This window comes from Macadamia integrifolia, chromosome 10 (assembly GCF_013358625.1).
Source record: "Macadamia integrifolia cultivar HAES 741 chromosome 10, SCU_Mint_v3, whole genome shotgun sequence".
NCBI lineage: Eukaryota > Viridiplantae > Streptophyta > Magnoliopsida > Proteales > Proteaceae > Macadamia > Macadamia integrifolia.
The window spans coordinates 32,393,991-32,410,293 of record NC_056566.1 but is presented as its reverse complement, the minus strand read 5'-3'; positions in this window follow the sequence as shown (position 1 = coordinate 32,410,293).

Genomic DNA, 16,303 nt, shown 5'->3' with positions numbered 1-16,303 from the left:
TGCCAGTGTCTGTAGCCTTGGGAAAACCACTAAAGGGTCTATTATCCTGTCCTAAGTCATTCCCATTTTTTGGTACTGAACTATGAACCTTACGGCATGGTAGGAACTATGAACCTTACGGCATGGTAGGGAGTGCATAAAGCCTGATCTTATGTAATTATCTGGCATTGAAAGTTTCTTAGGCATCGTTTGACAACGTTTTATTTTTTTCGTTTTTGCGTTTTCTTGTTCCTAGAAACGGAGAAATAGCCTAAAAAGCATTTGATTAAAGTTGTTCCGTTTCACTTGTTTTTAGAAACATAAATCAAAATTTATGTCTATTTATAATTCTATAAATGACTTTGTGTCTATTTATAATTCTATAAATGACTTTGATGAAATAAGTTGGAATTGTTTCTTCGTTTTTAGAAACGAATTTGAGAGGAAAAAAAAAAACTGTTGTGCCTGATAAATCTCTCAACTATTTAAACCTAAAAAGAGGCAACCAAACCCTCCTTCCCTTTTGGACATCCAATAATACTATTGGGTTTTTTAGTGGCATTATGTCTGCAAAAAACGTTTCGAGAAACAGGTTTATCAAATACCAAAAAATCTATATTTGTTTCCAGAAACGTGAAAAGCTGTTTTTGCTATTTCTAGACACAAAAACAGTAGAAACGTTATCAAATGGTACCTTAGTTGCTCTGTTGTTCATGGTCAATTTTCGTTTATCATGGGACTTCCAATTTGGTTGACTTAAGTAGTATTTGTGAAGCTACCATCGAAGATTAAAAGACACTTGTGCTTTTGCATGTGAAATAAAGGAATTCGGTCTACAAAATCCAATAAGAAACCAAGAGCTTTGGTCTGGTCGATTTCAGGTCATCATTGGTTCCTTTTAACAGTGCCTTATTGGTCTGATCTCGGTTTTATTGTATTTGTAGTGTTTTCTGGTTTCAGTTCAAATGGTTGGTCTATCGGCCAGTCAGGCTAGTTTTGGTCTTTTTAATGGTTTATAGCAATCAAAACTCAAACCAAACTGATAAGGAATTCGATAAGTTCAATTCGTCTTAAGACCTTCAATTGGAGCTGATGAGTTTAATTTATTCAAATGTGGATGAAATTCATTGTCAAGACCTTTGGGGTCGAGAAAGAGAGAGGGTGGGGGTTGGAGAGGAAGGTACTGGGAGATATTTCATGTGGCATGATGGTTGCAGGAAACTAAGTGCAGTGGTAAGATTGCAACATTGTGATTTAGTAGTTTTGATGGTGGATTTGAATCGAAAAATCTTTTCGTGAAATAAAATTAAAACTACATACATTGTGATCCATTCTCAGATCCCACAATGGTAGTAGCATCATGCACTCGATAAGGCATGTTGATCGCATAAACCAAATTTGCCAATCTCCGAACCTCATGGGGATGGGATCCCTTTTACTTTTATTGGCCTTTTTTGCCACATGTCAGTCCGAGCCATCAATAATGTCAAACAGCTTATTATTGTCATCGTACAACACCCATGAATCTTTCTAGGAGTTCTGTCTAGTGCTTATATGACAGACTCGTGAGGAAGGTCCAACTGGGATGGTTGCAAGGAACCGATTTGTTTTTCCTCTTTTTTCCTCCTTAAGCTTCCATTGCAACGAAGGATTGATTCTTTGTTGGTAGGGTTGCTAGATGAGAGCATGCGCTTGTTGGAAACAAGATTTTTCAGCCTAATCCGACATGTATAGTGGTGATGAGGCCAAATATGTCCTCATCCTCAGCAGGCTGAAGCGTGTATGCAAATCTGCTACCTCAGCCTCTCCTCAGGTCGACTTGCCATCTCGGTCTCTCCACAGGATGACCTGCCACCTCGGTCTCTCCACAAGCCGACCTGCCACCTCGGTCTCTCCACAGGCCGACCTGCCACCTCGATCTCTCCTCAAGCCAACCTGCCACCTTGGTATCTCCACAGGTCGACCTGCCACCTTGGTCTCTCCACAGGCCGACTTGCCACCTTGGTCTCTCCTCAGGCCGACCTGCCACCTCGATCTCTCCATAGGCTGACTTGCCACCTCGATCACTATACAGGACGATCTTCTACCTCAGCCTCTCCTAAGGTGGACTCGCCACCTCGGTCTCTCCACAAGCCACTAACCTGCCACCTTGGTCTCTCTACAAGCCGACCTATCACCTCGGTCTCTCCTCAGGCCGATCTGCTACCTCCGCTCGGCACAATCAAATAAGGCACCCAAAAAATGTACACATGCCCACTCCTACATTCAAGGGGCGTGACCCCTGATTATAGGGGCATGAGTCAATCCACTCACATCGCCAAGGAGTCCACACCTCTCACGACTTGTGCCTTAAGGATAAGAGAGGAATATTTTTGAAATATGCCCTGGAATCTAGAATATTCCTATACTCGTAGAGCCATTCTCCTTAAGGACTCCATGCCTAGCAAGACTCTCCACAATCGTTCATCTTTCTCCCTCCGTCAGCAGCCTATAAAAACCAAGGTAAGCCTCCATCATGGGGGATCGATAACTTCTTTTGACTGAAAAACTCTCTTTATTATCTGCTGTGGAAAGATCTGACTTAGGCATCAGAGGGTCTCCCATCCGGTCAGCCTAGCTCTCCTCTGTCTTCTCTTCTATGTAGATCTACTGGAGCATCAGGAGCTGCAAGGAAGATTGATTGGTCAATTTTTACCGCATTAGTTGGCACCGTCTATGGGAAACTGATACGAGAAGCTATTTGAATCAATGCAATTAAGAAGTGAGAAGGTCATCTCCTCCATGACTACACGAGCAAGATCATCTCGTGGTTTGCTACCCGAACAAGTAGAGGAACCTCGCGCACCTCCAATGGCAGATCAGGAGAATGCCCCACCAATAGAGGGGCCCTTGCTGAGACCTTCTCAAGCTCAAGCCAATGTAGGGGTTACTTCAGGAGAGGGAGGGCAGCGCGACAGAAACCCTCAACCATCTCACCGAGGACCTTCATCCCGGATGACACACCTGGTTGTGGAAGAACAAATCTAAAGCCTGCAATTGCAGGTGCTGGCAACCAACACCATGATACAGGACTTTATAGGCCAATTCAGCTCGGCACTTTTGATACCCCTCACAGGCTATGCTCAGTTGCCCAGGCCAGCTTTGGACAGGCGACCTCAAGACGAAACACCTGATAATAGTGTCGCCCCTCAATCGACAGCAAGGAGGGGGCCTGTTAGAATGTCATGAACAGTTCGCTCGGTGCCACCACCTCGATCTCCCACTGAGAGATGTCAGCAAGGGCCTTCACCAGCGCAGAACAGGAGAGCATGACATTCAACTCAAGATCGGAGCCCCGAGAGATGTGATGCCCATAGATCTCCTACCAGGGCAGGATGCTAGAACTTGTCACCCAGGTCAGCTAGGGGTACGTCAGTACAGAGAGGACCGACTTGACAGACGCCAGGATCGTGGAAGAAGCCTCAAGCGAGCTGAACGCGAATGTCGCTCCTCAGGCCATCGAGTCGAGGAGAGAAGGGACGACCTAGAATGGCTCATTCAGCATCTCACTGAGCAGATCAAAGGAATGTAGAGGCAGAGGCACTTGACTGACATAACGGTGACCCCAGCCCATAATGCACTATCCAATGAGTTGATAGATGCCGAGTTGCTCCCAAATTTCGTGGTGCCTATCTTTAGCACATACGACGGCACCATGAATCCCTACGATCATCTCCCTATACTACAATTTAGCCATGACAGCCCATGGGAGATCGGATGCAACTCTCTGTCTAGCTTTTACAACTTCTCTAAAGGGTCCCACACTGGAGTGGATGTCAAACTTGAGGCCTCAGTCCATCCATAGCTATGAAGAACTAACGAAGGCATTCCTTACCCATTTCCAAGCTAGCATAAAGCAAAAGCAGACCTCGCAGAACGTGATGAACATGCGATAGAGGTCCAAGGAGACCATACAGGATTTCCTCCTACAATTTACCAAGGTAACACTGGAAAAGAAAAATCTGTCAGATGGAGTAGCATATAGCGCGTTGTGCAATGAGGTTACATACCTTGATCTGGTCCGATCTTTGGCCCTCGACTTGCCAAACATAATGCCCAAGCTGCTAAGAAGGTGTAACCAGTATGCCAACATGGAAGAGGTCCTAGCCGCCAGGGGGATAGCCGATAGGAATGAGCTACCAGATAAAGAAAAAAAGAGACTAGCAAGGCCTAGGGATGACTCTCGTGAGCCGAAGAAGAGCAGGACAGATCGGCCACTTGACACAGTCGAGCCTGAACTATACAAACTCGATCTCTCGTAGACAAATTTAATTTTGGAGATCCAAGACCAGAAATACTTCCACTGACCTAGACCAATGACAGCTAAGTCAAAGGAGAGGAACCCAAATCGGTACTATCGATACCACCGGGATCATGGACATGACACTGAAGATTGTAAGTCCCTGAAAAGGGAGATTGATGAACTCATTGAGGTTAGGTACCTTAGCAAGTACTTGAAATAGAAATATGGGGAGAACTTACCCGAACCGAGGACAGATGAGGTCGGGCCGAGCCGAGAAAGGGCTAAGCAGCCCAAAGAGCCAGGTGTGGAACGAGCTGACACATACAATAACCAGCTTATGGGTCTAGCCATCCTAACCATCATGAGGGGACCCACCACGGAATTAGTAAGAAAGGCCAAAGCTCACGTATGGTTTGTGTGCATTACGGAATAGCCCGTCAAGATCCTCAAGGCAGATCCCCCTATCACATTCTCAGACAAGACTTGGAAGAGCTGAATTGGCCTCACAACGATGCCTTCGTAATCTAGTTGGTGGTGGCCAACCACCCTTCCACAGGGTACTAGTAGACACTGGAGCATCCGTCGACCTTATGTCTTATAAAGCCTTTATGTACCAACCCCTGGGCCTCTGTACAGATTTTCAGGCACACTTGCGAAGCTAGAAGTAGTAGTCGACCTGCCAGTAATCATCAGCCAGGGAGCTCAAACGGCCACCACCATGGTCACATTCATGGTCGCCAAGATAGCCTCACCCTACAATGCAATCCTTAGCCAACTTGGTCTTAATGGCCTTGGAGCGATTGTGTCCACTAAGCATATGAATGTCAATTTTTCCACCAGTAATAGAATCGAGGAATGCAAGTCCAGCCAGAAGGAATCTCAAGAGTGCTATGCCAACTTCATAAAGTCTGTCAAGAAACCATGCTCTGGCCTAGCGCGCATGGTAGAAATCATTGATTGCCATGACGAAAGCCTTTTGAATCGAGCTGAGCCTGTGGAACAACTACTCATTGTCCCACTGACCGAGGTCGAGCCAACAAAGACTGTCCAACTCAGAGCATTACTGAGCTCCCAACGTCGCGATGAAATCCTAAACTTCCTCGGTGAAAACTCTAATATCTTCGCTTAGAAGGTTTCTGATATGCCAGGCATCCCAAGGGACGTGGCTGAGCACAGTCTGGAAGTTAATCCTGGCTTCAAGCCTTTTCAACAAAAGCGCAGGAACTTTACAGCCGAGCGAAACACAATCATCAATGAGGAAGTTGACAAACTTTTAGCCGCAGGGTTCTTGGGAGAAATAAAATACCCAACCTGGCTGGCTAATGTTGTCATGGTCTAGAAGTCCAACGGGAGGTGGAGGATTCGCATAGGCTACACTGATCTGAACAAAGCGCATAGGCTACACTGATCTGAACAAAGCCTGTCCCAAGGACCCCTTACCCAAGATCGACTCCCTCATAAACTCAATGGCAGGCCAGGAGATGCTGACCTTCATGGATGCATACTATGGCTACAACCAGATAAAGATGAAAGCAAAAGATGAGGAGAAGATAGCGTTTCTCACCACCCAGGGCAACTATTGCTACACTGCAATGCCCTTTGACCACAAGAATGTAGGAGCCACATACCAGAGAATGGTCAACACTATGTTTCAAAGCCAGATCGGAAGAAACATGGAAGTCTACATTGATGACATGCTAGTCAAAAGCACAAAAGACACAAATCATGTGTTGGACCTTTCCACCTTTGATGTTTTATGACAAAACCATATGAGGTTAAACCCTTCCAAGTGTGCATTTGGAGTGACCTCTGGGAAGTTCCTGGGCTTCCTGGTATCACAAAGGTGAATAGAGGCAAACCCTTCCAAAATTGAAGCCATTTAAGAGATGCGTCCACTGAGAAACATCCACGAAGTCCAGAAGTTGACGGGGTGCTTGGCTGCGCTGAACAGGTTTCTGTCCTGAGATGGAGACAAGTGTCTTCCCTTTTTCAAGCTACTGAAAGGAGGAAAAGGACACCAACAATTCTACTAGATGCATGAATGTGAAGCGGCATTCGAGGAAGTCAAAGCCTGCCTAACTAGGCCCCCTCTTCTGAGCTGACCCGAGCTAGGAGAGGTGCTCCAATTATATCTCGCTATATCCCTGATGGCCGTTAGTACAGTCCTCATAAGGGAAGGAAAACTTCAAAAGCCTATCAACTACGTAAGTCATGTGTTCATCAATGCAGAGACACGGTACCCGAGGATCAAAAAGTTTGCACTAGCATTGGTCATGGCAGCCAGGAAGCTGAGACCTTACTTCCAAGCATACACCATAGCCATATTGATAGATCAGCCATTGAGGAAGTCACTCCTCAACCCTAGTGTAGTAGGGCGGATGGTGAGCTGGGATGTCGAGTTAAGCGAGCATGACATAGAATTTTGGCCCAGGAGTGCAATCAAAGGCCAGGCACTGGCGGATTTCCTGGTTGAATGCATATAGACCAAGGAGGAATTAGGAGCAGAGGCCGAACCGAACAAAAAGTGGAAGCTCTTTATTGATGGGTCCACCACCTTGACAAGGAGCAACATAGGACTTGTGCTGCAAAGTCCAAAGGCATTCACAATATAGTATGTCCTCAGATTTGCATTTACTATAACAAATAATGAAGCAGAGTACGAGGCTCTAATGGCGGGAATCAAGTGGCAAAGGCAATAATGGCAGATGACCTAGTCATGCACAGTGACTCCCAGCTGATTGTGAACCAGGTCAACAAGCACTATGGGACAAAGGAAGAGAGAATGATCAAATACCTAAAGGAAGCTTGTCGCCTCGTCACCAGCTTCAGTACATTTGAAATGGTACAAGTTTCACGAGAAGAAAATGCAGTGGCAGATGCCCTCTCTAAACTGGCCACAACGGAACTCCATGACTGTGCAAGCTCGGTATACTTCAAAGTGTTGGAAAAGCTGACTTATGAGTAAGAAATGATTTACAGTAATGATACACAGCCAGCCCAGCTGAGTCGAGCTAGATTGACCCTATTGAAGATTACTTACGAGATGGGCATCTCTCGGGAGATCAGACAGAGGCAAGAGTAGTTAAGAGGAGAGCAGCCAACTACACCCTCTAAGGAGGAGTACTGTACAAAAGGGCAATATCCTGGCCCCTGTTGAAGTGCCTCACATTGAGCCGAGCTGAAGAGACACTCTGAGAGGTCCATAAAGGAATTTATCGAGCCCACATAGGAGGAAAGACACTGGCCTACAAGGTGTTGCGCCAAGGATTCTACTAGCCAAAGATGCAGCAAGATGCAATGAAGTTCATCTGGCGATGCTTTAAATGTTAGGTGCATGCCCCAATACTGCATGTCCCGACCGCAGAACTTAACTCCATAATCTGCCCGATTCCATTCGTAATGTGGGGAATGGATATCCTATGATAGTTTAAGAAGGGCAAAGGTGGTGTCCAATTCTTGATTGTTGCCATAGACTACTTTACAAAATGGTTGGAAGCATGTCCCCTAGTAAAGATCACCGAGCAGGCTATGAAAAAGTTCATAAGAGATGACATCATATACCGCTATGGTGTCCCAAAAGTGTTAGTGACTAACAATGGGTGACAATTCGACAACAAAAAATTTAGGCTCTTCTGCAGCAACTTCAATATTGATTTTCTAAACACTACAGTAACATAGCCCTAGTCAAACGGCCAAGCAGAAAAGGCCAACCACACTTATAGATGGAATCAAGAAGAGGGTGGACCGAGAGAAGAAGAACTGGACCAACTATTTACTCAGTGTGCTCTAGGCCTATCGCACCTCAACTCGGACCCCCACAAAGGAAACCCCTTTCCAACTGGCATACGGGACTGAAGCCTTAGCCCCTGTGGTGATGACCCAGTGGTGATGACCCAAGCTTTGTTTCGATCGATGGTATTTGATGCATCATAGAACGAGGCAGGGCTTCAAGCAAACATTGACTTCATAGATGAGGTCCGAGAAGAGGCACTAATGAGAAATGAAGCCTACAAACAAAGGTGCGGCAGTATCACAACCGAAGGGTTCGCTCGTGAGAATTTATAGTAGGCGACCTAGTCCTTAGGAAGGCAGTGGCAGCAGATCCGAGAAATGAAGGGAAGTTAAGTGCGAACTGGGAGGGTCCTTACATAGTCTCCAAAGTGGTTTACCCCGGTACTTACCACTTGCAAACTTAGGGGGGGTACAACTATACTAAGGGCATGGAATGTCAAAAATCTCAAAAAAATTTATTAGTAGATCACATTGAAGTCCCTCACGTCCGGGTATTAGTCGTATAGATTTCATGTTTTCAATTTTCATATCATATTATTCAATTTCATTTATAGAGCAGATTTGACTCTATTTCGAAGCAGTGTACTTGCTACAAGTGCATGCAACCTAATAATAGATGAAGAAGTTCTCTCTCAAATACTTACTCACTGTTCAAAAGACCGAGCCCTAGCTCAATAATTTCCAAGATCGAGCCCTAGCTTGGTACTACAAAGACCAAACCCAAGGCACCTCAAGACCTTAGCACCTAAGGCACCAAGACCGAGCCCCAACTCGGTAATCTCCAAGACTGAGCCCCAGCTCGGCATCCACCAAGATCGAGCCCTAGCTTGGCACTACCAAGACCAAACCTAGGTTTGGCACCTTAAGACCTTAGCACCTAAGGCATAAAGACCGAGCCCCAGCTCGGCACTACCAAGACCAAACCCGGGTTTGGCACCTCAAGACCTTAGCACCTAAGGCACCAAGACCGAGCCCCAGCTCAGCATCCACCAAGATCGAGCTCCAACTTGGCATTACTAAGACCAAACCTAGGTTTGGCACTTCAAGACCTTAGCACCTAAGGCACCAAGACGAGCCCCAACTCAAAAATCTCTAAGACCGAGCCCCAGCTTGGTAATCTCCAAAATCGAGCCCCAGCTTGGCATCCACCAACACCGAGCCCCAGCTCGGCGCTACCAAGACCAAACCCAGGTTTGGCACCTTAAAAATACCTAAGGCATTGAGACTGAGCACCAGCTCGGCCTACCATAGCTAGGCCTAGGTGTGACACCTCAAGAGCCCGTAAGGCAGACATATGAGGCCAATTCTAAGTCAGCCAGACAATAGAGCCGCACTCCAACGGCCAGATGAATCCGTATTATTTAGACAGTTAAAAAAAAAAACTCATTTGAAGCTATGCTTGAAGTACTAGAAAACAAGGAAGCACAAAAGTTCTGAGAAGAGAAGACTTTAAAGAAAAATATTTTCCATTCATAAAGAAAGAGGTAAAAACCCCTAAATTACATCACTCCCGAAGGAGACATTTACATCAAAAAAGAAAAAGAAAGAGAGAGGGGAAGAAAAACAACAATAAAGTTACAAGGCTTGGGGGGCTAATTTAGGGTGGGCTGGCTGGTCCACGAGCTTAGCTCTTCACTTGGCTAAGTCTTTGGGGTTGGCTTGGTTAACCTCTTCACCAATGTTGGCCTAGTCACTGAGATGCACTGAAGGAGCGGGGGCAGGAGCATGCTGCTCATAACCCGACAGATCATAGTCCGGCATTTTGCTCAGGATGAACTGGATGGCATTATTCGAGCCAATGTTGGCATCAACCAACCACTGCTTACTGGCTACAGAGTTTAGCCACCTTTTAGCAGTAGCCTCATCATTTGCTTCTAGCTCGACCCGATGCTACTTTTCTAGCTTACCTATTCGAGCTACATGCTCCACCTCTTTCCTTCTGCTAGCATCCTGAGCCTTGGCCAACTCGCTCTAGAGGGCATGCTTCCCCTTGACCAGGTCGCTATTGACCCGAAGCTACTTGGCAACTTCGCATTCTAGCTCGCCAGTCCTCAGCTCGGCATCTTTTGTGCTTTGCTCCTCAACCCGAGCTTTCTTCTTCTCAGCCTCTAGCTGGGCGTGATTATGTGTAATTCCCCGTAGAGGTGCTTCACCTTAGCTTCCGCCCTCGAATGGGCAATGGCCATCTCCTCAAAGCTGTTAGCCGCATTGACCGAGAAGTTAAAGCCCGATAAAGACCTAACATAACGGTTAAAAATATTCAAATTTTAGAACCTTACAAGAAAGAGGTTGTGGAAACTCATGTCACCAATCTGAGTGTACATCAAGTCCGCAAAGTCAGTGTTTGACATCTTCTTTGCACGGATGACATCTGTCACACCTCATTCACACATAATTGGATCGGTAACCGGATTAACTCCTGTTAACCTAAACCTGCCAAGATCATCTGATACAGTATCCACCACAGTATACCCACATCTAAGATAAGTGTTCAAAAGTTTAGCGGAAGACTTAAATTACCTGTAAATATCTCCAATATACTTGATATCGAAATTGTAGTATATAGCTAAGTACATGTGGACCCGTAGGCATGATATTTACACAAAAAGAATAACAATTTACATATCAAGTATACAAAAAGGGAGGTCATCAAAGAATCAAAAAGCAAAATCCTGTACGGTGTTATTACTGCGGTCTCGCAGTACAGCCATCGCACGTGCAATCAGCACCGTGCCTATACTCCTCAGGGACCCACCAATCCTCATCAGGAAACTCAACTGTGGGGCCCGACTCTTGATCTTCAAGCGGGTGACCTGCAAAATCATCTAAAAGAGGTGCGCACGTGGGATGAACTCACTAGCTCAGTAAGTGAAAAGAAAGACCACACAACAATCACATCCATATGTACTATATGCCATGCAATTCATTTTAAATCTTATCCACCTAAACAATTACTAAGTCTTTGGTTATGTGCTACTACAACCACAGTGCACGTATGCCCCTGGTAAGAGCCACGAACTCCATCCCGCGATACGCCCGTAGGGTTGTGGGAGAAGGCCCACCGTGAGTACTCGAAAAAGTAAAGCATGCCGACCACTGGCTCTCATCATAAAAGTAAATGACATAAAGTAAAGGTGCTGACTCCAGTAATTTAAAAGCAGTACGATTGGCCCTCTTGAATATACCACTAAAGTTGCCGACTGTTCTAATGACCAGCCGGGAGTATGTCTAACTGCCACAGTGACCCGATAACCACGACCACTGCTTTCCCCAAGTGATAACCTAACACTTCAACCCCTGTTGGGAAGGGTCGTAGCATGGGGAAATGATAATCCTAAACCGCATACTCCTATATGACATAGTACGATTGCATAGTGCCATCGCATCCCATTCCACGGGCCACCAATGTACTAGTTTCCAAGTCGACTGTGGCATCTAGTCTAGTAATGCATCATGCATCGTAATCCCATCACTCATCACATAAGCACATCAATCATTTAACATTGAGAATGTAAAACACAACACACATATCATAATCATATAAGGATGACTAATCTACATATAATTTGTATGATGACATGGCTAGTCTAGATACAATTGAATGATGCCAAACAAGCCTTAAAATAAATTCAAACGTCCTCTCCCCACTAACTTGTTGTGTACAAAAACTCACGCTCGGTACGGGTGAGATCCTGCGTGAGAAACGTAAGTTTCTAGTGAAACCTATCATAAGTGAATGTGGTTAGTATTTTCCACTTTGGGGCCAAAACTAGCGAGTTTTGATGTTTAAATCGTGTTTAAAATTATAAAAAAAGGTTACCCGTCCGTTTTGGGTCCATTCAGACACAAAAATCATGTTGGGGGGCCCAAGGGTGGGCCAGACAGCCCACCTGTCTTCACCCACCTATCTTCTCAAGTGGGCGGGCTCACCCACCGGTCTTCTCCGGTGAGCGGGTTCGCCCACTGGTCCTTGCTCGCCGGTCTTCTCAGGTGGGCAAGGCTTGCCCATCGGTCCAACCGACGGGCACCCTCAGGCGGGCGGGTTGGCTCGTCGGTCCTCATCCACCTAAGGGGGTGAAAATTTACCTTCTTCCTTGAAACTTTTTTCAACCTTGGGGAAACCAAATGGGGCTATTCCAATCATATTTTTCACACATTTAAGGTCTTATAAGATGATTCTAACCTATATCTAAGTTAGATTTAAGGATGGAAAAGCCATCTTACCTTCTTTGCTCAAGAACTCTTCCAAAACCCCAAAATCACATTTTAGCTCAAGAAATCACCAATGCTTCTCAAATCTTGTAGACATTTCTTCAAATCCTTCAAAATCAACACATAAACCATCTATTAATCCTTAGATTCATCATCTCAAGTGGGATTTACAAGATCTCAAGGAACTCTACCCAAATCAAGGATTTCACTTAGGTTTGGTAAAAGTTTAAGAAGTATAGCCTTTGCTCACCTCAAATCATAGATCTCATGTTGGGGATCACTCTTCCGGTGTCGGAATGAGAAGATCAAACCTCGGCATCGCTTAAATCCATTTCTTCCTCCTCTTTCTTTCCCTTTCTTCTTCTTCGTTCTTTTTCCTTCCTTTCTTTTCTCTCTCCTCTTTACTCTTCTCACCAACTCTTTAATGCAATAAATGAGAAAAGGAGAAACACAATAAATGCTATTTATACTTTAAAATATCTAGTAACCACATGGGTGGGTCACTCAGGTGGGCAGATGTGCCCACCTGTGACCGCCCACCTGTGGGTCGAAACTTAGCCAACAAGTGAGATTTCGATGGAATTCGACTCTCGGCATGTATCTCACTCTCGGCACAAGGTATATTATACGTATACACTTTAAGATATGGCTACATACCAGCATTACCCATACATGGCCTTATGATACGTGTATGTACACGGCTTGGGTACACCCGTCTCCTCTGGCACTGACTCGGACTTGTCTGGCCAACCTGTGTTCAAAGTCACCCTTACCATCATGATCCATAAGGAACCCGCCTTAACCCTCTCTGGTTCGGGTCCTGCATGGTTAAACCGGGTCAACTGTGTAATTAAACCAGGTTTTAAAAGTAGGTATCACAACATCCCTTTTGGGACGGCTCCGACGACACCACGCTCGAGCGTTGTTGAGATCCAGCATGGTTTCGTTCTCAATCAACTCCTCTAACGTGGCTGGAGGCCTTTTCCCTGATCAAGCTACTTGGGAGGAATTGCTGGGCTGCACACCCTCCTTAGGTGAGTGCCTCCTCTTTTGGCCCACCTGTAGTTTGGCCCGGGGTGCCGATTTGCTCTTGGGGCTTATCTCCTGAAGGATCCTCTAGCCCCTTGGTTGAGCCCGGAGCTCTATGCTGAGGCGTGTACTTGTTGGCCTCTGTTGTGGGTTTACCCCTAATAATGATTCAGTAAAGCCTTCAGGCCTGCACCAGGAGGTGGAGCGGTCTCTCCACAGGTTGACCTGCCACCTCGGTCTCTCCTCAGGCCGACCTACCACCTCAGTCTCTATACAGGCCGATCTGCTACCTCGGCCTCTCCTCAGGTCGACCTACCACCTCGGTCTCTCCATAGGTTGACCTGCCACCTCGGTCTCTCCACAGGCAGACCTGCCACCTCGATCTCTCCTCAGGCCTACCTACTACCTCAGTCTCTCCACAGGTCGACCTGCTACCTTAGCTCGGCACAATCAAATAAGGTACCCATAAATGTACACACGCACACTCTTACATTCAAGAGATGTGACCCCTGATTATAAGGGTAGGAGTTAATCCACTCACATTGCCAAGGTGTCCACACCTTTCACGACTTGTGCCTTCAGGATAAGAGAAGAATATTTCTGGAATATGCCTTGGAATCCAGAATATTCTCAAAATCATAGAGCCATTCTCCTTAAGGATTCCATGCCTAGCAAGACTCTCCACAAACATTCCTCTTTCTCCCTCCATCAACAACCTATAAATACCAAGGTAAGCCTCTATCATGGGGGATCGATCACTTCTTTTGACTGAAAAACTCTCTTGTGTATCTGCTGTGGAAAGATCTGACTTAGGCATTGGAGGGTCCCCCATCAGGTCAGCCCGGCTCTCCCCTGTCTTCTCTTTTGTGCAGATCTACTGGAGCATCAGAAGTTGAAGGAAGATCGACTGGTTAATTTTTACCGCATCAAGTGGAATTTCGGATCGATTTTGGCCGTTCTCTATATCATTAAACTCAAACAAGTATGATAACTAATTCAAAATATTGGAAACAATACTTACAAAGATCCGTAAGTGAAGCTCCTCCTCCAGATAATGGTTCTTCCTCATACCAGCAATCTAAGTTTTGAATCCCAAGTACGTAGCCAGTGCAGTTTGTGGAGCTTTCGAAACTTCACAAGTTTCAATTGACTATTTAATAGCCATTCTCTTTCCTTCAATAGTGCAACTTCTAACTTTCTTTTCTTCCTTGCGCAAGAATTAGAGTTCAACACCAGTGTGAAGAGAAGAGAAGAAGAAAGATAGGGAAGTGGAGAGAGAGAGCCAAAAGAGGAGAAGGAGAATGGGATCCCAAAAGTTGGAATCCCATTTTACTTTCCCCCCTTTTATATAATGTGGGGCATTATATTATAATAAAGAAATTTAATTAAGGAATATAAACTCTTTTAAGTTTCCTAAAACTTTAACTAGTTTGAGTTTTCTAAAACTTTAATTTCTTTATTATTATAATAAAGAAATTCAATTAAGAAACTTAAGTTATTTTAAGTTTCCTAAAACTTTAACTAATTTATGTTTCTTAAAACTTTAATTTCTTTATTATTATAATAAATAAATTAATTAAGAAACCTAAAAGGAACATTTTCGCAATTTTCGATTCCTCTGTAATAAGAGTGAATCTAGTGGTAGGTTTAGGAGCTCTCCCACAATGTCGAGGCCCTATCAGTACGAGGTTTTTAGTGGTCGGGGTTATTGGTCTCACTTCCGGGAGTGAGGGTTTAGAGTTATCTGATAACTCATGAATCACTACAAGTTCAGTCTTCTTATATAAGAATTCCTCCTCAAGGAATTTAGCATGCTTGCTAACAATGACCTTCTTGTCAATTGGGTCAAAGAAATAATACCCTATCATGCCTTTGGGATATCCTAGAAAATGGCATCTTAAAGTCCTGGATTCTAGTTTGTCTGTCATTTGCTTTCGCACGTGTGCGATTCAACCCCACACTTTAAAGTGTCAAACACTGGGCTTGCGCCCTTTCCATATCTCAAATGGTGTCTTACTTAGATTTACTAGGAACCCTATTTAAGATATAGATTGCCGTTTCTAGAGCATATCCCCAAAAATATAGAGGCAACTCACTATAAGTGAGCATTGTCCGAACCATATCCAATAGGGTCCGGTTGCATCACTGGGATACACCATTTTGTTGTGGTGTTCCTGGGTTTGTTAACTGGCTAACAATCCCCTCAGTCACTAGGTAGTTCTTAAACTCATCTGATAGATATTCTCTGCCACGATATGATCGTAGAGACTTAATGTGCTTATCTAGTTGTCTTTTGACTTCTGCTTGGAACTCTTTAAACTTTTCAAAGGCTTATAATTTCTCCCACATTAGGTAGATATAACCATATTTAGAATGATCATCAGCGAAGGTGATGAAATATTCAAAACCATACCTAACCTGAATATTTATTGGCCCACACACGTCAGTGTGTATTAGTTCTAACAAATCTATGGCCATTCTTCCTTTATTAGGAAAGGGTGTCTTGGTCATATTGCCCTATAGGCATGATTCACAGGTAGGTAAAGGTTAGACTTATAGACTTTCTAGTGGCCCATCCTTTACTAGCCCATTGATTCGGTCTAAATTGATGTGACCTAATCTTAAGTGCCACAGATATGTTTGGTTCATTGGAGCTGATTTCCGTTTCAAATCAGTATTTGCAACAACATTCATTTTAACAGGGCAATCTAGAAAATACAAACCACTTTGTGAATAACCAGATGCCACAAAACTATTATTAAAACGAATAGTTAAACTAGTATTAAAGGAGAAACTATATCCATCCAAAACAAGTTTAGATATTGATTATTGAATGCCTTCCTAGTTCAAGTATTGCTATTAGGTGCAATTCATAATCTTTCAGTGAAACTAATTTTCAACTAGTTTATAGATAAAGAAAAATTAAAGGGAAAGGGCTCTGTTAGGGTGTGTCAAACACAAGCAAGCTGATGGGTAATGTCATCATTGGTTAAAAAAAAAAAAAAAAAA